The sequence below is a fragment of the Orycteropus afer genome, unplaced genomic scaffold (genome assembly GCF_000298275.1).
Source record: "Orycteropus afer afer isolate SDZICR_OR568_19922 unplaced genomic scaffold, OryAfe1.0 scaffold00094, whole genome shotgun sequence".
NCBI lineage: Eukaryota > Metazoa > Chordata > Mammalia > Tubulidentata > Orycteropodidae > Orycteropus > Orycteropus afer.
Window position 1 is genome coordinate 7,343,058 of NW_006921681.1, and position 19,766 is coordinate 7,362,823.

The 19,766-nt window shown below is 42.8% G+C and overlaps 1 protein-coding gene across 1 annotated transcript in view; it reads left to right on the forward strand.

Moving 5' to 3' along the window:
* Positions 1 to 19,766, forward strand: part of PEX14 (peroxisomal biogenesis factor 14) — a 271,924-nt gene that overhangs the window by 102,851 nt on the left and 149,307 nt on the right. The gene's annotated exons all lie outside the window — the stretch shown is intronic.

The window sequence follows — 19,766 nt, forward strand, 5'->3', positions numbered from 1 at the left end:
GTGTGTGTGTGGGTGGGTGGGTGGGTGGTGGTGGTGGTGGTGGTGGTGGTGAGGAGAGCCCCCCAGGGGGAATGCAGGTTCCTTTCCGCAATTACGGTGGAGCAGAGAGATCATGGGATTCGAGTAATTGAGCACCAGATACAGTAAAGCCAAAGCTAGCTCAAAACATCATGGCAAAGACAGCGTCTGATAGAAAAAGAGGCCCATTGAATAAGACTGTGGAGGACTTCTGCTTTCTGCTGTGTTCTTCTATTAATGACCCTGGCTGCAGGCTGGCCTTAGGTTAGGAGGTCAGCCGCTTCAGTAAAGAATGAAGAAGAAAGAAATGAAGGACGAGGGAAACTAGATGACTAAACAAGGTCAGGTTAAGGTCAAGCTTGGGGTCAGCCCGATTTACAGATTGAATGGTAAATTACTGGTTTTATGGTATTTCTGTAACAGGGATAAAATGGATCCTGACAAATTCAATATTGTCTAAAGCAGGCAGAATCTATTCTGACTCTGCTGGAATTTTAGGTTTTTTTTTTTAAGTCAAGTACAAAAGAAACAAAACAAGATACACAAACAAAAGAAACCTGACTTTCCATTCTTTGAACATTTAATTTTCTAGAAAGCTAGGAATTTGTTTAAAGACTCTTACCTACCATTAGGGGAAAAAGTGAGTTGTCTTTTCCTCACAACAAAACTGTTTTTCCTTTAGGACCTGGACTGTGAGCCTCACAGTTCAGAGTTTTGAGCTCTAGGTGGTTTGGGACTGGACCAGAGGGTGGAGTGGTTTGGTAGTGTCTTTAGACCTGCGCAGGATGGCCCCTGAATGGACGTTCAGGACAGTGTTGATTCTTCTACACAGTAGTGTCCCAGGGCTGCATAACAGGGTTTAGTGGTGAGAGAATAACTCCAAACATTTTATCCCAGGCAACAGCTGCTTAGAGGCATGGCTCATGGCCTCTAGGTTGGGCCCTGTGACAGAGTTGGTGAGGGGCTCTGTGCGCCTACACCGTCCACGCACAACCCCCGCCCCCTGTCATTAGGAGATTATTAAAATTTGGAGTGTGTTGGCTGGCCTCTCCACTCTGCAAGCATCATGCCATAAAAGAGTTTTTCCTTGAAATATGTGTACCTTTGGGGAGTAATTAATCATAAAAGCTTAGGGATTTCAGCTCTCTCATCAAAGCATTGAAGCTGGGGAAAGCTGAGCCTAAAAGCTGTGCTGATTACCCGGGGTAACCTGAGACAAAATCTATGGTTGCCGAGAGATCCTTAGCCCCAGTATATTGTGCAATATTATAACTGCCTGATCTTCTCTTCCACCGACAATGACCAGTTATTCCTCATTTTCTCTCAAACGCAGCTGGGCTAGAATTTCATTTGCAGAAGGTATTTAGAGCAATTTAGAGACAAATGTCTCTGGTGTTTGCTCGGCACTTCCCCACCGCAGGCTTTGCTGAGCAGTTTTAGTATCGGGAGCTCCATCTAATCTGTTTAATTTTAATAAATCCCTGACTGGGAGAGGGGAAGAAAAGAGAGAGAGAAAACTCTGGACCAAATCATACTTCTTTTGAGTTACTTGGCTAATAATTACTGTAGAGAAGAAACTATTCTGTGGAATGACTATTTGTTGCTCTTTAAAAAAAAAAAGAATCAATCGATTAATGAATTAATTCAATGAAGAGTGCACATCAGCCCTGTGTGGGGCCTTGTTCTAGGCAAGGAGGATTTAGCAGAGAATAGAACAGATGAAATCCCTGCCCTCGTGGAGCTTAAGTTCTAATGGAGAAAAGCAGATGATTAACAGATGAAAACAATAGAATAGATAATATGTTAAATGGCAAATGACACAGGCAAAAAATGGAACACAGACTGTGAGGCTGAGGATGGCCAGGGTAGGTGTGAGAAGGGATTGCAGTTTTAAGTAGGTGATTAGAGTTTGCCTCTCTGAAAGGTTAACATTTGAGTGAAGACCTGAAGGAGATGAGTATTGTTGGCAGAGTGGACACAATTCTTTTTAACCCTAATTTGGGTTTGAGTTTTTAGACTCTAGCAGCAGGAACCTTGAGAGGCTCTAAAGAGAACCACGCGTGCTTTACCCTGTAGTTAAACCCAGGATCGCTGAAGTTAATCACCCATCTCCATTATCCTCTAAAATGCTGTTTCAGTCAGTAATTATCCATTTCCGAGTTGAATCCCAGTAGGGTAAGTTCTGGCAGGACCTTTTCTGGGCAGAGAATTCCAAGGTTTGATAGGCGTCTAGGGAAGAAGAGCCCCTCCGTGGATTTAAACTTCACTTTTTTAATTTCCGGCTGTTCCTTGGGTCAGGCTTACATTATCAGAGTAGCTTGGCACCGTCCCTGATGGGGGTGCTAGAGGAGGGGCTCTTGCCCCGGTTAGTAGTAAGGCATGGACAGACTGAGAGTTGGCTCTTTCACTGTTCGCTGGGGTGGAGGTATGTTGAGGGGAAGGGACCGTGCTTTTGGCATCTGCACTCCTGGAACCCTCTCCCCAGGACTCTTTGCAGGGTGGGTTTGGCGCCGTGGCTTCAGAGGAGCTCTCAGCTACTGTAGTCTTGGCTTTTCCTAGCAAATGTCACTTCAGGGAATTGCAATGGAACACTGACTTGAATTATAATTTTGACTTTCTTTTTTTTAATAAACATTTCTTTCCTGAAAAGGCAAATCCAATTTTGTTTTTCTTTTAATATTATTTAATGTTTAATATAGAAATTGAGGTCCCTGTAGTGCATGTCAGTTCAGTGGAAAATGAGGGTTACTTTAGGAGCGTCAGTGGAGTTTGTTTTATTGTGAAACCACAGCCGGGAGCAGAGGCTGCATCCTGCCTCAGTTAGTGACAGGTTTTGTGTTGTACTCTCTGATTTCAGGGGCTGGGGAAATGGGGGTGGGAGTGGCTATTTCAGCTAGTGGGGAGTTAGTCGGGTAGGGACAGAAGAGCATCCATTTGCAAAGGTCTTTCATGTTTTTTTTTTTTTTTTTTGAGTCTCTTTTGGATGCTTTAAAGTCTGAATATGGAGTCATTAATGAGAAACATGAAGTTATTAGAATCATTTATCATTTTCTTTGAAGTTTGTACTGCCATTTTGTGTAATTTACAACATTTCTTCCTTTTATCGAGAAGTTTTTGGATGAAAGAGAAAAGCAGCTGTTCACCTTCAGAGTACACGAATACATGTTTTTGTTTTCCTTCCAACCACTTGATTCTGCAGATGACACATAGCTGCAGAGTCAGCCACACATGAAGAGAATGGGCCTGTGTGTGGGGTTTAAACCCTCGCAGGACTGGCCTATATATAGAGGCAGTTCTTGCCAGGCAGGCATCAGATCTGAGCCTTTAAGCAGGCTGCAGTCCAGGAGGTAAGATTAACTGAAAAACTGAGCAATAGAGCCAGTCCAGAAAGTTAGAGCTTTGGAAATTGTTGTCAGTAGGCTTATGTTGATTTGACACCCTATCCGACCACAAAGCAGTCTGCTTCCAAACATGCTTGGCAGGCTGAATATAAAGTGGGTAAAAGTGATGCCTTCTTGGGGGAGTGGGAGGGAGAATGTGGGGGGTGGGGCAAGTGTGGAGGTTAAGGATGGATGAGATGAGGAGAAGATAGACTTGTCTGTTGACTAACTCACTTTAACCATATCTGGTACAAAGAGGGGAGCTCTGATAGCATAGTGCCTAAGGCATTTGACTGCTAACCAGAAGGCTGGTGGTTCAAACCCAGTAGCCTCTCCTCGGAAGGAAGGTTGGGCAATTTACTTCTGTAGAGATACCACCTTGGAAACCCAAGGAGCGGTCGTTAAGAGTCAGATCCGACTCGATGGCAGTGGGTGGGTACAAAGGGGACCGCTGGAAAAAAGAGAGGGGCCTGGGTGGCATTGGCTGACCCTTGCTGATTGTCCCCCCACCCGCCAAATGTGAGTCAAGGGCTTTATTCTTCCTCCTCTAATAAATAGTCCCGGGGGGGTGGCAGGGAGAAGAAAACCAACCAAACAGAGCCCACCATCACCTTACTTTCTCATTCTAAGAGGTGAAACTAGAGCTTATCTTTCTTTGGTTCCTGGAAGCTGAACCCCTAGTAGAAACTGCCTCCTTGCTGGAAATGAACTTGAGGAAGAAATCTGACGGCCTCAACCTTGGTCGTGGGGTAGAGGTGAAAGGCTTCTCTCGTTGCAGTGTTTTAAGGGGGAGTAAATTCTAACACAGATTTCAATTTAACTCTCTTTTATTACTTTTCTTTTTTATCATTTAAGTCCATTTCACGAGGTAGTTTGCATGTCCTTGAATGGAATCTCGTTACCATGAAAGCTTTTTTAGCATTGATTTCATAACAGTCTTAATTTAATAGCTCCGTCATTACTGAGAAGCCCTGGGAGTGAGGCCCCGGCTTTCCAGGTCACTGACCTTTTAATTACAAACCTTGTTCTGATGGCCAGGTTATCGACTGGACAGCTCCCAGCTTGTGCCCCCAGGATGCAAACGAAAATAACTGTGTTTCCTCCCCCATCTCCAGGAAAAAAAAATTGTAACCTCTTATGTTTCTAAAATTAATTTTCTCCTTCAGCTTTACTTTATAATTAATTCTTTAATGTGTCTTGGTGAAGCCAGAAGTCTTTTTACAGTATTTTTTTTTTTTTCCTCAGGAGCTTGGGTCCAGCAGGTCGCTTCCAGTGGGGGAGGGGGAGGGTGGGGATGGTGCCAGCTACCATCCCTTGCTTGATTGTAGCCCATTTCCTCATCCTAAGAAACTCCTGCTGCTGAGCTGGAAGGAGTAGTTCTGGCTCTGTGAGGGCTGTCTGCCCCTTTTGATTCTTTGTTAATGAGACGTGGATCGTGGCATTGAGGTGTAGATTTCATTCCTGTATTTATTGCAGTAATCAGACCTTGTATATCATGGGCATGTTTTAAAGATGCCCCTGCTCTGAGAAGAGACAGGGATCAAGTGATTTTTCTTATTGTTCTTACATCTCTGGTGACTGAAGGAAACAACTGTCCTGTGTAGGAAGTGCTAGTTAGTCAGGAGCTTGATGATCAGATAGGTTTATTGAGCTTCTCGCTCACTGACTATGAAGGAGATGAGAAAAAAGAAAGGACAGTGGACAGTAAGTAAGGTGACCAACTGCCCAGGCCTGACCTAGTTTTAACATCAAAAGTCCCATAATCCTGGATAACACTGGGCAGTTGGCCCCCCTTACAGTGAAACCCTCAGTGAAGAGTGAGAACCACCAACCAAAACAGCATGAGGAAGTTTCCGGAACCTGGAGGAAGAAGGCAGAGCGAGAAGAGTCTACAATGAATTCTGGAGAGTCCAGCTTGCAAGAGCTTGGCACCTTTCTTGAGCACTTCTGCTGTGTCCCCTGGCCCGGCCCGAGGCGGGTCCTGTGCAGAGCCTTTGGGGCAGGAGGCTGTGCCGGCAGGTGAGTGCTGAGCTGCCGGGCCCGGGCAGGCCGGGCTTTGTGTGGCAGCAGTGGGTTTGTTCCTGAGGATGATTGAGCATCTCCATCCATCTGTTGTGAGCGAACCATCTTCCTTCCCTGCCAGTCTTGCATCTGCATATCCGTCACCTGCTGCTTTGGACCAGCCTATTCATCACACTGACTAGTTCCCCCCCATCAATTTTCCTGCTCCCCTTGTTATCCAAACTTGTCTTGAACTCCACAGATTTTTCTCAGCATCCAGAATGAGACCTACAGCAGCTAGACCAGCTGAACGCCATGGAAATAGAGATGCTGCGGAGTCCCTGTTGTGGGGGTGGAGCTGGTAACAGTTGTTTCCCCAAGACTGAGTGTCTAGTGGAGAGCCAAGTAGGTTCCTATGCTTCCCTCTAAGGTGGAGGGGAAACAGTGCAGGGGAGCTGGGGGAGCGGAAAGAACCCAGTTACTTTGATGTTTTCCCTGAAAATGAGAAATGATCTGCATGTTCTTAAACTTGTGTACTTGTAATGGTGCAAGGAAAAGCAAAGTGACACTGTCATGTATTTTTGTATTATTAAAACAGTATTTTCCCCCCACCTTACGTTATCGGAAATGTAAAATATGCACATGGTAAAAAAAAAATGCAAACAGTAAAGAAGGATATACAGTGAAAAGTCTCTTGTTCCTGTTGTCACCTCCCCCATTCTCTTTCTCAGAGGATGCCATTAACAGTTCTCATGTATCATTCCTGAGATAGTCTCTTCATATGAAAATATGTAGAATTTATTCCTTTTCTCTGACAAATGCAGGCACTTCGTAAACACAAGTAGCAGCACATTTTACACTGTGCACTTAACATTATATCCTGGCAGTCATTCCAGGCATGTAGATTTGCTTCATACTTTTCAGTGGCTGCATTGTATTCCATTATATATGCATTGTTGTTGTTGTCATGTGCCGTTGAGTTGGACCCGACTCATAGCGACCCCTCCTTGGGTTTCCGAGGCAGCATCACTATGGAAGTAGATTGCCCCGTCTTCCTTCCGAGGAGTGGCTGGTGGGTTTGAACCGCCAGCCTTCTGGTTAGCAGTCAGGTGCCTTAGGCACTATGCTACCAGAGCTCCTATATATATATGCATAGTGTCATATATTTTTTTTTAACCAGTCTCGAATTGGTAGACGTTTAGGTTGATTCTTATATTTTGTTGTTCGAAATAAGGCTGCAGTGAATATTCTTGCATGTCCGTTGTTGAACATACATTAGTTTGGCATCATGTTAAAGAACTTTTTTGTATATGGTGAGTAGTCAAGGGAATATTGTTCATGCTTAAATGTTTTATGGGATTATGTTCCCTCCAGAAGGAGATAAAGCTGTTTTCTACTATAAACATGACTGTTTGTTCTTGTTTTGTGCCATCAAGTGAATTCTGACTCATCGAGACCCTATCGGACAGAGTAGAACTGCCCCATAGGGTCTTCCCTAAGCTGTAATGTCTACGGGAGCAGAGTGCCAGGGCTTTCTCCCATGGAGCTACCTAGTGGGTTTGAACCACCAACCTTTTGGTTAGCAGCTGAATGCTTTAACCGTCTGTAGCAGTCAAAATCAGCATGTATAGCTCTTTTGCCTCATTTCTACTTTCTCAGGCTCTTGAGAGTGCATCCTAATTCCCATCTAGAGCTCTGGCAGCAAGGGAATCTGGGCAAGGTAATTTTAGCGTTCCAACCTCTATAGTATAAGAAGGCACACTAAAAAGAGGTGGGGATGGATGCTGAGTGTTAGCAGAGTAATCCATAGCAGAAAAAGATTCCCAGCTGTGATATATTGTACCCAAAAGAGGTATAAGCACATTCGTACACAAGCCTCTTTCTTACTGCAGACTTAACGGGATTTTCTAAACCATGTAGGTATGTTGTTGTTGTTATCATGTGCCGTCGAGTCAGACCCAACTCATAGCGACCCCTCCTTGGGTTTCCAAGGCAGTATCACTATGGAAGTAGATTGCCCCATCTTCCTTCAGAGGAGTGGCTGGTGGGTTTGAACTTCCAGTCTTCTGGTTAGCAGTCAAGTGCCTTAGCCACTATGCTACCAGAGCTCCCTTTGTTATGTGCTGTCGAATCGGACCCGACTCATAGCGATCCCTCTTTGGGTTGCCGAGAGGCGGTATCACTATGGAAGTAGATTGCCCAACCTTCTTTCCGAGGAATGGCTGGTGGGTTTGAACCGCCAGACTTCTGGTTGGCAGTCAGCTGCCTTAGGCACTATGCTACCAGAGCTATAGCCCACAAAATGAGGGGAGCAGTCATTTTGATCCAAAGCATGCTAATAAAAAATGATGTGTCACTTAAAGGAGAGTTCATGTTTTCGTAGTCCTTAAAACAGGTGGCAGTGGCTTATTTGTAAATCTAAAGTATTTCACTCAGCATAAAGCAAATTGTGTGTCTGTATGAGAGGAGGATACTTTTTTAGTCAGCTGTGTTTGTTGTTTTTTGAGAGGAGCTAGGCCTTTAATTGTTTAGCAAGGGCTGTAGTGATATATCTCTTGTTTGTCCAAGATGTAAATACTGATGTGTTCTGAATCACCACCAGCTTTCTGAGATGATGTTAAGAATACTTGTCACTGTGTTCTGGCCCCACTTAGGAATAGGGATTCTTTTAATAAGATCTGTCTGCTAAGGATAGAAAAGGGAATGTTCACCAAAGGGACTACATGATATATGGATTTGTTGGAAAATGTTGGAAGTAGGGACTTTTGAAATATAACATAAGGTATAACATAAGGCAGTATCTACTGAAAAAATATGTTGATTGAGCTGTAATTAGAAAGATTTTAAAATAATTTTGCATAGTATTCATTCATTTACTCATCCATTCTTTAATTCAACATTTTTTAGTTTATACCTTATAAAAAATTTATCTCTTGCTTATTTGTATGTGTGAGTATAAAGGTGTGCATACATCATAATATCTGTATTTGTGAAATAGAAGGTAGTGTACTTTTATTTTAAATTTATTTTTTCACCGTAGCCTCACTAGGTTGGTCAGTCAACACCCCTGTTTTCTTTTCATTTTTGAAGTAAGTAAAGATAACTCACTAAAGGGCCTCAGTAAACAGAGTGATGGGGTACAACGCTTATATTTAAATTGTGCCGGGATTTGAACAATTCTACTAATTATTCTTTCCAACAACTTCAAACAGACCTGTGTTTGGTTTCTGGAACATTCTGAAAGGAGCTGGTCTTCTCAGAGTTTACTCTCTTCATCAGACAGAGGACTTGAGATTGCTCCGTTCTCTTACAGTTAATTATTCTTTTTAGTTTTAAAGCCCTTAAAGTAATCTTTCTGTAATTAGATTATTGAGTAGATTGTTTTTAGTAATATGGTGGTCTTTAAATTTTGTGTAGATTTTCAGTTGTTAAATGATTGCAAAACCTTTCATTCATAAAATTGAAGTTTACCTTATCATGGTATTTCAAGGGAAAAAAAATGACCCTCTGTGATAAATTAAATATCAAAACCACTTAAATGTCATCTTTTCAGTGAAACCTGAAGTGCATAGGAATGGGACTCTCTTGCACTCCATTTTCAGCTTCAAGCTGGATCTGTACTCTTAACTGATGAGAAAAATCTTACCTCTGACAATGGTAATCCTGTGAAGCTAAAGAAGAACAAAGCTGTCCTTGCCCATGCTTTGTGAGTTACAAACAGAATTGTCAATTAAATTATTCTAATTGCAAAATTTGGGGTCTTGGCCCAAAGAACACAGGTTGAGTTTGAAGAAGAGGCCGTTAGAAAAATCATTTTAACTTAACAATCGAAGATCATTTGAACAGAATGTAATTGAAAGAGAATAAATATGGTGCTCATGATGTACTCTTTTGAGTCCCTTTCTGGTATTTACTTAAAATTTTTCAATCAAAGATTCTCTTTTAAGCAGTCCTGCAGAGAAGAGGCTAAGTTCCATAACAGAAATAACAGACATAAAAGATAGAAGTAGCAGAAAATAGCAGTTGTGGGGAAAATGTTGGTTTCTAGTTTTGAAAGAGTTTTTTACTGTTCAATCATTCATGCATTCAACATATATTTATTGAGTGTACTTTTTTTTTTTTTTTCACAAGGTACTCAGACCCTGGGACTGAGAGTGTTAACACTGAATAAGAAAGGGTTTTGAGGATGGAGACAGACTTCCCAAGAAGTATGAACAAATGAACAAAAATAAGTTACAAATTGTAAACCATGCTACTAAGGAAATAAACAAGGCACTACATAGAGAATAATGAGGACAGGAGGGGTGGTACAGCATGGGGCTGGTTTGCATTGGGAGAGTGGGTGAAATCAGAAGTGTGAGAAATAGTTACCTGAAGAACAAGAGCGTCTGGGATGAGGAGATTGCAAGCTCAAAGACTGAGGCAGAAAAGGACCTTGATTTGATCCAGGAACCTAAGGTGGGGCTGTAGTAGTGAGGTGAAGGCAGAGTGACAGTGTACCAGCTTTCATCTGAAGACACCACTGAAAACTGAAGTGCTGTTGGAGTATCAGAGCTCCCAGTCCAGAATTTTTTATATCATCAGTGACCAAGTTCAGCTCCATTTACCAAGCATTCATTGTCTGCTGTCTGCCAAGCAGATGCTGTCCTTACAGAACTTCTTGGTGATAGTATAGAAAGTATTAGTAAATAGTTATAGTAATTTTATAAGCAAGTAGTTGCATATTAACTACTTCCATATATGTAAGGAGCTCTGGTGGTGCAGAGCCTGAGGTATTTGACTGTTCACCAGAAAGTTGGTGGTTCAAACCCACCAGCCACTCTGCAGAAGAAAGACATGGCAATCTAGTTCTGCAAAGGTTTACTGCCTCGGAAACCAAGTGGTGGTCGGTATGACAGAATTGGCTCAGTGGCAGTGGGTTTGATTTTTTTGGTTTTGGATTCCATATATGTAAGAGGAAAATACATGTTTTAAGTATTTAAAAGCATTCTCTTTTCATCTTCATGGTAATTCAAGTGATCCCCTCAAAAAAATGTACATATAGGCATAGAAACTTACAGAGAAGCTCACTGAATTTGAGGAGCAGGTCTCTGTCCCACGGAACTGTTGAATATCAATACATAGTCTGCTAAGTGTGTAGTGCTCTTCTTCAGGAATCAGCTGTTCTACTAGAAACAAAGCCTAGGCTGAGCGTAAACTCATTGCCATCAAGTCAATTCTGACTCATAGTGACCCTATAGGACAGAGTAAAACTGCCTCATAGGGTTTCCAAGGCTGTAATCTTTACAGAAGCAGACTGCCTCATCTTCTCTCACAAAGCTGCTGGTGGGCTTGAATCACAGACTTTTCTGTGAGCAGCCAAGCACTTAACCTCTGTACCACCAGGGTTCCTTAGAATGACCATGTTGTTGTTGTTATGTGCCGTCGAGTCCGACCCGACTCATAGCGACCCCTCCTTGGGTTTCCGAGGCAGTATCACTACGGAAGTAGATTACCCCATCTTCCTTCCGAGGAGTGGCTGGTGGGTTTGAACCGCCAGCCTTCTGGTTAGCAGTCAAGTGCCTTAGCCACTATGCTACCAGAGCTCCCTAGAATGACCATAGAGGCTATTTATTTCACCTAATTCTTTTCATACACATTTCACAAATTCTTATCAGAAATAGAAGATAGATTTATTTTGTTTTGCAGATTTTCTTGCAGCCTTCTGGTAAGGCTGTAGCCCATTCTTATATTTGAGACAAGAAGGGCTTGGGCTTGAGAGGACGTCAGTTAAGTAAATGGTGTTGACTCTTGTTTTGTACTACTGCTTTTACCAGGACAGTAAAGGGTAAATAGGGTGATCTCCATTTGCCCTGTTTGCTCTGCTCCTGTGGAGAGGTCGAATGGTTACATTACACAATCTTCTAGAGCATCTTGCAGCAAATACATGGGTTATATTAAAAATTGCAATCATATCATTTTTTAGAGTAAATTGCTGACCTTATGCAGTAGAATCAGCTTTATTGAATTTCGCCAAAAATGCGTTTATAATTCTGCCATACACACATGATATTCATGTCCTTGCTGTCCATGTGGAAATGTCCCTTTTTATGATGTTAAACAAATTAAATCGACTTTCTCCTGAGCTGCTGTGCCTCACCTTTAAGAGCCATTCTCAGGAGCCAAACCCCCCGCAAAGCAGGGCAAATCTCCATTAGCTCAGTGTCATCACACAGAAACTGGAGTCTGGGTGCTTCCGGAAGCCTGGCCCCAGCAGTGCAGCTTTGATGTGGAGATGATTTAGAAGGGCTCTAGGGCAGGGAGCTCTGGTAGCATAGTGCCTAAGGCACTTGACTGCTAACCAGAAGGCTGGCAGTTCAAACCCACCAGCCACTCCTCGGAAGGAAGATGGGGCAATCTACTTCCGTAGTGATAATGCCTTGGAAACCCAAGGAGGGGTCGCTGTGAGCCAAGTCTGACTCAACGGCACATAACAACAACAGGGCAGGCAGTGTATATCACACATACATAGTGATAATGCCTTGGAAACCCAAGGAGGGGTCGCTGTGAGCCAAGTCTGACTCAACGGCACATAACAACAACAGGGCAGGCAGTGTATATCACACATACTGCCCGAATTCCAACAAGGCCTTACTGTAATTACTCTATTTGTTTTGAGTAAGTAGTAGGTATTTGTTTAGAAGGATTTTATGGTGAACCAGGAGGAGATGAGTACAGTTCTCAGCTATTCACCTGTGAATGATCCATTCCAAAAGTTGAATTTTAAACAAGTTTTTCTTTAATTCTCTGTACCCCTGCTCCCTTTCTGTCTAGAGTGGTATCAGGGATGCAAATTAATTTTAATATTAACCTAAAAAAAGCACATCCAGGAAGTTATAATGCATACTTCAGTCAAATAGAAAAGTTATAAAGTTAACTTCTTTTTAGAATCACTTGCCCTTATTTGTTCTCTTTCATATGTCTAATATTTATATAGGAGTCCCTAGGTGGTACAGATGGTGAATTACTCATCAAAAAGTCAAACCCACCCAGAGGTATCTTGGAAGTAAAGCCAGGTGCTCTGCTTCCAAAAGATCCCATCCTTGTCAACCCTGTATGGGGTGCAGTTCTGTTCTGCACATGTGGGTTCACCATGAGTCAGAATCGACTCGATGGCAACTAATAGTAACAGCATCTACACAGATATATATGTGTTTGTACAAATTACTAGTACCCAGATACTTTAGCACTCAGAGGCAGTGTGATACAATAGAAAAATTGTTTATCCATTTATTCCTTCATTCACTAATCATTTATTAAATGTTCATTTCTTCCATGTCCCAGTGTTTGTACAAAGCACTGAAAATAGAAAAAAAAAAAAGAAAAAGAAAAAAGAACACAATATGAATAATTGTTGTCTAGTGGGGTTATGCCATCCCCACAGAGACTGTGATGGAAACTAGTCTCAGAGGCCAGAAGTGAGTTGGAGGTTCAGGTTACAGGTTAGTGAGGCAGGCAGAAATCAGATCATGGGAGGCCTTCTGTATGTGACTCAAGAGTATGGATTTTATTATGTGGACAGTTGGGAAGGCATGAGGAGTTTAATATAGAGTAATAACGTATCATATTTGTGTTTCACTAAGCTCTGTGAAGGCAGGGTAGCCAGTTAAGGGTTGACTGCAAGAATTCAGGTGAAAGATGATGGATGAACTAGGGCAGTTGTGGGGATGTGAGAATGGATTCCAGAGTGAGTGAGGAAGTAGAATCATCAGGAATTGGTAGCTGAATGGATGCAAAGAATGAAGAAGAGGAAGGAGTCCAGGTTCACTGTCCAGGTTTTTGTTTGCGTGCTTGTGTACGTATGTTGGTGCTCTTTGCCAGGTTGGAGGATAACAAAGAGTGGAAAGAACTCTGGACCAGGAGCCAGAGATAGTGAGAGCGAAAGAGAAGGCCTAGAGGGTAAGCATTGGAGGCCCTGTAATGTGGCTAGTTATTGTGCTCACGTCAGGCTGTGGTGCCGTCAGCCGTAAAGACATGCGGCAGGGGTCTCCTGGTTTGCACAGTTGCCTGCATAGGGTGACTGTTAGGCTGGCTCTCTTCACATGGCATTTGGTAAGTGGTTTCACTGAAATTTGAGGCTCTCTGAAGAAAGAGAAGATGGCAGTTAGGAAGCAAGTGTTATCTTATCTGGTAACGATTTCCCAGTGAGCAGCCTCTCCTGGTGAAGCCTATGTCCCCCGCCTCCCACTGAAAACTCATCTTCTAGAAAGCACCTCTGTCTACCTTGTCATCTGTTCTTTATTCACTCTTTCCCAAACTTGTTCTTTTATGTCTTTCCTGTGTCTGTATTTCCGTGGATCTTCTTGTGACAGGCAAGCAGCATTGCTGATCTGCCTTCGACAGTTTTCAGGCTGCCCTGCCCACTGTATCACATGATGATTGCACTTCCTGACCTTAGTTTTCTGGTAGCAAATGGACTTCTTGGTGCCTGCACTCTTATGAATGGATGGAGTCAGAGGTGTAAAAATGTGTGGCGCTAAGGCAGAAAGCCTAAACGTTTGAAGCTCTAAAAGGAGCAAGGATGAGAAGGAGGGTCGGTCTCTGAAGTGATTCCTGGAGATCCTGAGCACAGTCACGTCACCTTTGGGAGGAATGGAGAAGAGCAGTCTTCACGTCTTTGTGTTCCTCCTGGCGAGCTGTTGCTGGCATGGCAGCTGTGTTAACGTCTGCATCTGAAACACTGCAGCCTTCAACCTGCCCATGGAGCTCAGTGCAGACCTCATACCTGGGGCCAAAGGTGCATTGTTTGGGCAGGTGAATTATGATCTGCAGTTTTGAAGAGCATATTGGTTGTACACTTTTTAAAAAAGTGTATCTGAAAGCAAGTTTATTCTCTGTAGACATCTGGCTCAGTCTGCTTTTACCCAGCCTTCCCATGGAAAATAGCCTTCTTGCTTGGTTTTGGGCAGCTGATGCTTAGCCCTCCTCTCCGCTTCCCTTATTGAAACAACCTGCTGGACGGGCCCCCCCCCCCCCTTTACCCATCTTGCACGAATCTTAGCTTGTCTCTTATTGGCTGGTTCTGTCCTTGAGACAGGCACTGTGCTAAGGCACACTTTGGTATAGTCCCCCTTCTTTCTTCTCCTTTTTCTTTTTAATAAATAATTTGGATATTTAGTATTATGTTATCCATTCCCTTCTGGTAACTCTGCAAGACATTGACCTGAAGAGCCAGTCTCTTTCCTCCTTCCCTACATATGTAGTGGCAGGAAGGATGGGGAAAATGACAGAGGAAAACATGTTGAAAATGATTTTCAGTGTAAAAGAAGAGAGGCAGAAAACGAATGTTTAAGGAAACCCAAAAAAAGCACCTCTCATTACAGTAATTAAATGGCAGCATTTAACCTATCAGAATGTTCTGCATGTGTGAGAGACAAGCTGAGGAGTTGTGTGTTTGAAATTACAGCTCTCTAATCCTTGGGGAAGAGAATAGTTAAATAATTTGTTTTTGAAGTGCGAGAGTAGAGAAGGAAGGGGTGTGTGTGTGTGTGTGTGCGTGCACATGCATGTGTGTACATGTGTAGGCGTGCACACGCATGCGTATGTGCATGCACCTATGAGGGTGAGGGGCCTCGGTGGCTGTGTTTACCAAGAATACCCTGGAGGTCACTATTTATCAGTACCTGTGTGCTGTCAAGACGAACACAAGCTGCAGTTACCTGTTCATTAGGTTTTCAGAAGAGTCCAGGCCTCACCTGTGGCCAGGCATTGCATCATAATGGTAGAACTTGCTTCATTCTGGCCTCTGGGACACCCAGGAATAGATTTGAGAGACAGGAAGAGGCATATGGAAAAAGACAGATACAGGAATCAGGGCAAGAAAGAAAACGGATTGATGTGCACAACAGAGGCTTTGCAGGACACAGAGTCCCATCTTACTGGGCTGGTCCTCCTGAGCCGGGTGGACATTCTGCAGAGCACTGTGCAGAAGGGACTGCTTAGAGGCCTGCCACTGAAACACACTCCCTCCAGGCATCCCCTGCTTGCGCTCACCTGGTGCTGGCCTGGCTCCTTTTCAGCTGTGATGCAGTGTTTGATTTGTGTGGAGTGCCAGGGATTAGCAGTGTGTCCCTCTGAGCCTTCGGTGGCATAGCCTTCCCCTTTCTAAACTCCTGCCTGCACTTCGTGATTCTGTAATGCTGTGCCCCTCTGGAAGCCGCTCCACTGCTCCCGCTCCCTTCCTCCCTAGATATTGCCAGAGCTGGGCAGCTACAGTCAGAATTCCATAGGGTAGGCTGACACATGGCATAGGGGAGTCATGCACATCTGCCTTTCCCTCCCACTAGGGGACGAGCTCTGGGTGACTTGGGGAGGGGGCTGCTGATCCACGAGTGTTCCTTTTGGGCTGACAGTCTCTGTCGGCCTCTATGAGAGCATAAGGTTTCTATTAGACTAATAAGGAACCCTGGGGAGGCTGGTTACAGTGTAATAATCGTCTCCTTGGAGGGCCAGAGGCACTGACCTCATCCTAGGGGAGTCTGATGAAACCTTGGCTCTGCCTTACCACCCGAGGAGCGCTGCGCCTGCTGTGGGGGGTTAGGGGAAAAGGTTGCCGTGGCGTTTCTTCTACTGCTTCATTATTACCAGGTTTGCTTGCCTTTGGGGCATTTCATCAAAACTTCTTTAGTTTTGCTTGAGAACTTTCAAGAGCTGATGAGTCTGATGGAAAATCTCCTGTAATAACTCAGAAGAGCAACACATATCACAAATACCAGCTAATTAATCCTCAATATGAGAGCATCCGGTAGAGGGTGTGATAATGGCACTGGGGTTTTGCATCCCCATTTTATAGACTTAGAGACTGAGGTACCTGGAAGAATCCATGATTTGGCCAGAGGGAAGGCACATATCTGGAAACTGAGGTTAAGATTCCCTGCCTTGCTTGGAACTTTTGCATCCTACCTTCATAGCATTTAGAAAATCAGCCTGGGTCTTGGCTCTCCCACTACCACCACCATTTTTTTCTTTTGTCTTGGGGGTGTGTGTTGGACATAACTTCACATCCATAAATATAGATCTCTATCCTCAATTTTAATTGCTGCCTGATAGTCTGTTGAGAGTATATACCTAATTCATTTTAACCAGTCCCTTTGATAGGCATCTAGATTATTTTCATTTTTCACTATTATGAGAACTCCCCTTTAAGTGTCTTTGAGAAATAAGATTATTTTCCTACTTGTGTGCCTTTTTAGGATAAATCCTTAGAGTTGGAAGTGCTGGGTTAATAAGAATGGACTTATTTTTGTTTTAAGTGTATACTGCTAGACTGCCCTCTGAAAGGATTATACCAGTTACATTCTCACCGCTGGGGAATCAGTGCAAATCAGATTTCAATAGAGTCAAATCTGTCGTCTTTAACGTTTTCTTCTTTGGTTAGTAATCGAATGCCGTTCCCCCACCACAAGAGCATAGACTATTCATCTACTTTCTTTTACAGTTTCAGTTTTTTTCTATGGAATTCGTGTTGTTGTTAGTGAGCAAAAGGGACTATACCTTAATTTTTTCCTAGTAACCAACCAGTTGTTCCAGAGCCATTTGTGGAACAATTTATTTCTTGTCTCACTTATTGAAATGCTACCTTTATACTATACTGAAGTCTTAAATGTGCTGGTGTATGATGAAGAATAGTCTATTCTCATTCATTGATCTAACTGTTAATGCTAATACTACAGTGTTTATATTATTATAGATTTATTACACATTTTAGCTGTTAGTATAAGTTGTACTCTCTTGTTATTGTTCTTTTTAGAATATGCCTGACTTTTCTGGCCCTTATAAAGGCATTTTAGAATCACTGTCATGTCTCTGCTTCTCCTTCTAGATCCACCTCTCTACCAAAAAAAGAAAATAAAATCCCTGTGGAATTTTGATTATAATTATATTAAACAGAGAAATTAATTTGTAAAGAGTTGGCATCTTTGCTGTATGCAGTCTTTCCATCCATGAATGTGGTATATCTTTCAAGTAAAATATGTTCCTCATTGATGAATTTTTACATACTTCTTGCAGAGTTTCTGCACATTTCCTTTAATTCCAAGTATTTATTTATTTATTATTGTTGCTGTTGACAACCAAAATCAAACCCAATGCCACTGAGTTGATTCTGACTCATAGAGACCCTATAGGACAGTGTAGAAGTGCCCCATAGAGTTTCCAAGACTGTAAATCTTTACAGAAGCAGACTGTCTCATCTTTCTCCTGTGGAGTGGCTAGTGGCTTCAAACCACTGACCTTTTGGTCAGCAGCCAAATGCTTTACCCACTATACTACCAGAGCTCCTCATTGTTACTATGTTGTTGTTAGGTGCCATCGAGTCATCTCCATCTCACAGCGACCCTATGCACAGCAGGACGAAACATTGCCTGGTCTTGTGCCAGCCTCACGATCCTTGCTATAGCTGAGCCCATCGTTGCAGCCACTGTGTCTATCCATCTCATTGTGGGCCTTCCCCTTCTTCGTTGACCCTCCACTTTACCAAGCATGATATCCTTCTCCAGGGAATGTTTTCTTCTGACAACATGACCAAAGTAAGTGAGACGAAGTATGGCCATTCTCACTTCCAAGGGGCACTCAGGATGCACTTCTTCCAGGACAGATTTGATAGCCCTTTTAGCAGACCATGGTACTCTTAGCATTCTTCTCCAACACCGCAACTCAAAAGCATCAACTCTTCTTCAGTCTTCTGTATTCATTGTCCAGCTCTCAATGCATAAGAGGCGATTGAAAATAACATGGCTTGGGTTAGGTACACCTTACTCTTCAAGGAGACATCTTTGTTCTTCATCAATTGAAAGAGTTCTTTTGCAGCAGATTTGCCCAATGCAGTATGTTGTCTGATGTATTGACTGCTGCTTCCATTGGTGTTGATTATAGAACCAAGTAATGTGAAATCCTTGACAACGTCAATCTTTTCTCCATCCACCATGAAGCTGTTTGTTGGACCAGTTGTGAGGACTTTTGTTTTCTTTATATTGAGGTGTAATCCATACTGCAGACTGTAGTCTTTAATCTTCATCAGTAAGTGCTCCAAGTCATCCTTCACTTTCAGTAAGCAATACACAGTCATCTGTGTATTGCAGGTTGTTAATGAGTCTTCCTCCAGTTCTAATGCCACATTTTTCTTCCTGTAATCTAGCTTCTCGAATTATTTGCTCAGCATACAAGTTGATATATTCAAGTATGGTGAAAGGTTACAACTTTGATGCACTCCCTTCTTGATTTTGAAACATGCGGTATCATCTGTTTGAACGACAGCCTCCTGATCTTATACAGATTCCTTATGAGTACAATCAAGTGTTCTAGAATTCCCATTCTTCTCAGTGTTATCCATAATTTGTTATGATCCACATGATCAAATGCTTTTGCATAGTCAATAAAACAAAAGTAAACATCTTTCTGGTATTCTTTGCTTTCAGCTAAGTTCCATCTGATATCAACAATGATGTCCCTCATTCCACGTCCTCTTCTGAATCCACCCTGCATTTCTGGAAATTCTCTGTCAATATACTGCTGCAACAGTTTTTGAATTATCTTCAGTAAGATTTTCCTTGCATGTGATATCAATGATATTGTTCGATAATTTCCACATTCTGTGGGGATCACCTTTCTTTGGAATGGATACAGATATGGATCTCTTCCAGTCGGTTGGCCAGATAGCTGTCTTCCAAATTTCTTGACATAGCCAAGTGAGTGCCTCCAACGCAGCATCCATTTGTAGAAACATCTCAATGGGTATTCCATCAATTCCTGGAGCCTTGTTCTTCGCCAATTCTTTATTTATTTATTTATTGTGATTTAGGTGAAAGTTTACAGAGCAAATTCACTTTCAATAAAGCAGTTCACATACACTTTGTCTCATGACATTGACTACAATTTACCCCAATGCAACAGCTCCCCTCCCACTTCCTCCCCATAGTTACCTCTTCCCTGTGTCCTTCCCTCCATGCACTCCTGCCCCCTGAGCTGTGTCCCTGTGTGTACACAGTCCTTCTATTCTCCCATGATGTTCTCTCCAAGGGGAGAACCTAGTGTAAATGTTCACCTCATATGCCTATCTTTTGTATTGCTGGAAGCCACAGGCGTGTGGGTTCAATTCCAGACCTGAAGGGGCCATAGTCTCAGTGGTTCCATCAGGCTCTATCAGACCAGCAAACCTGGTCCCTTTTTTTTTCTTCGCCAACTCTTTCAGTGCAGCTTTGACTTCTCCCTTCAGTACCATTGGTTCTTGATCATATGCCACCTCCTGAAATGGATGTACATCAACCAATTCTTTTTGGTACAGCAACTCTGTGTATTCCTTCCATCTTTTTTTTTTTTTTTTCCTTGATG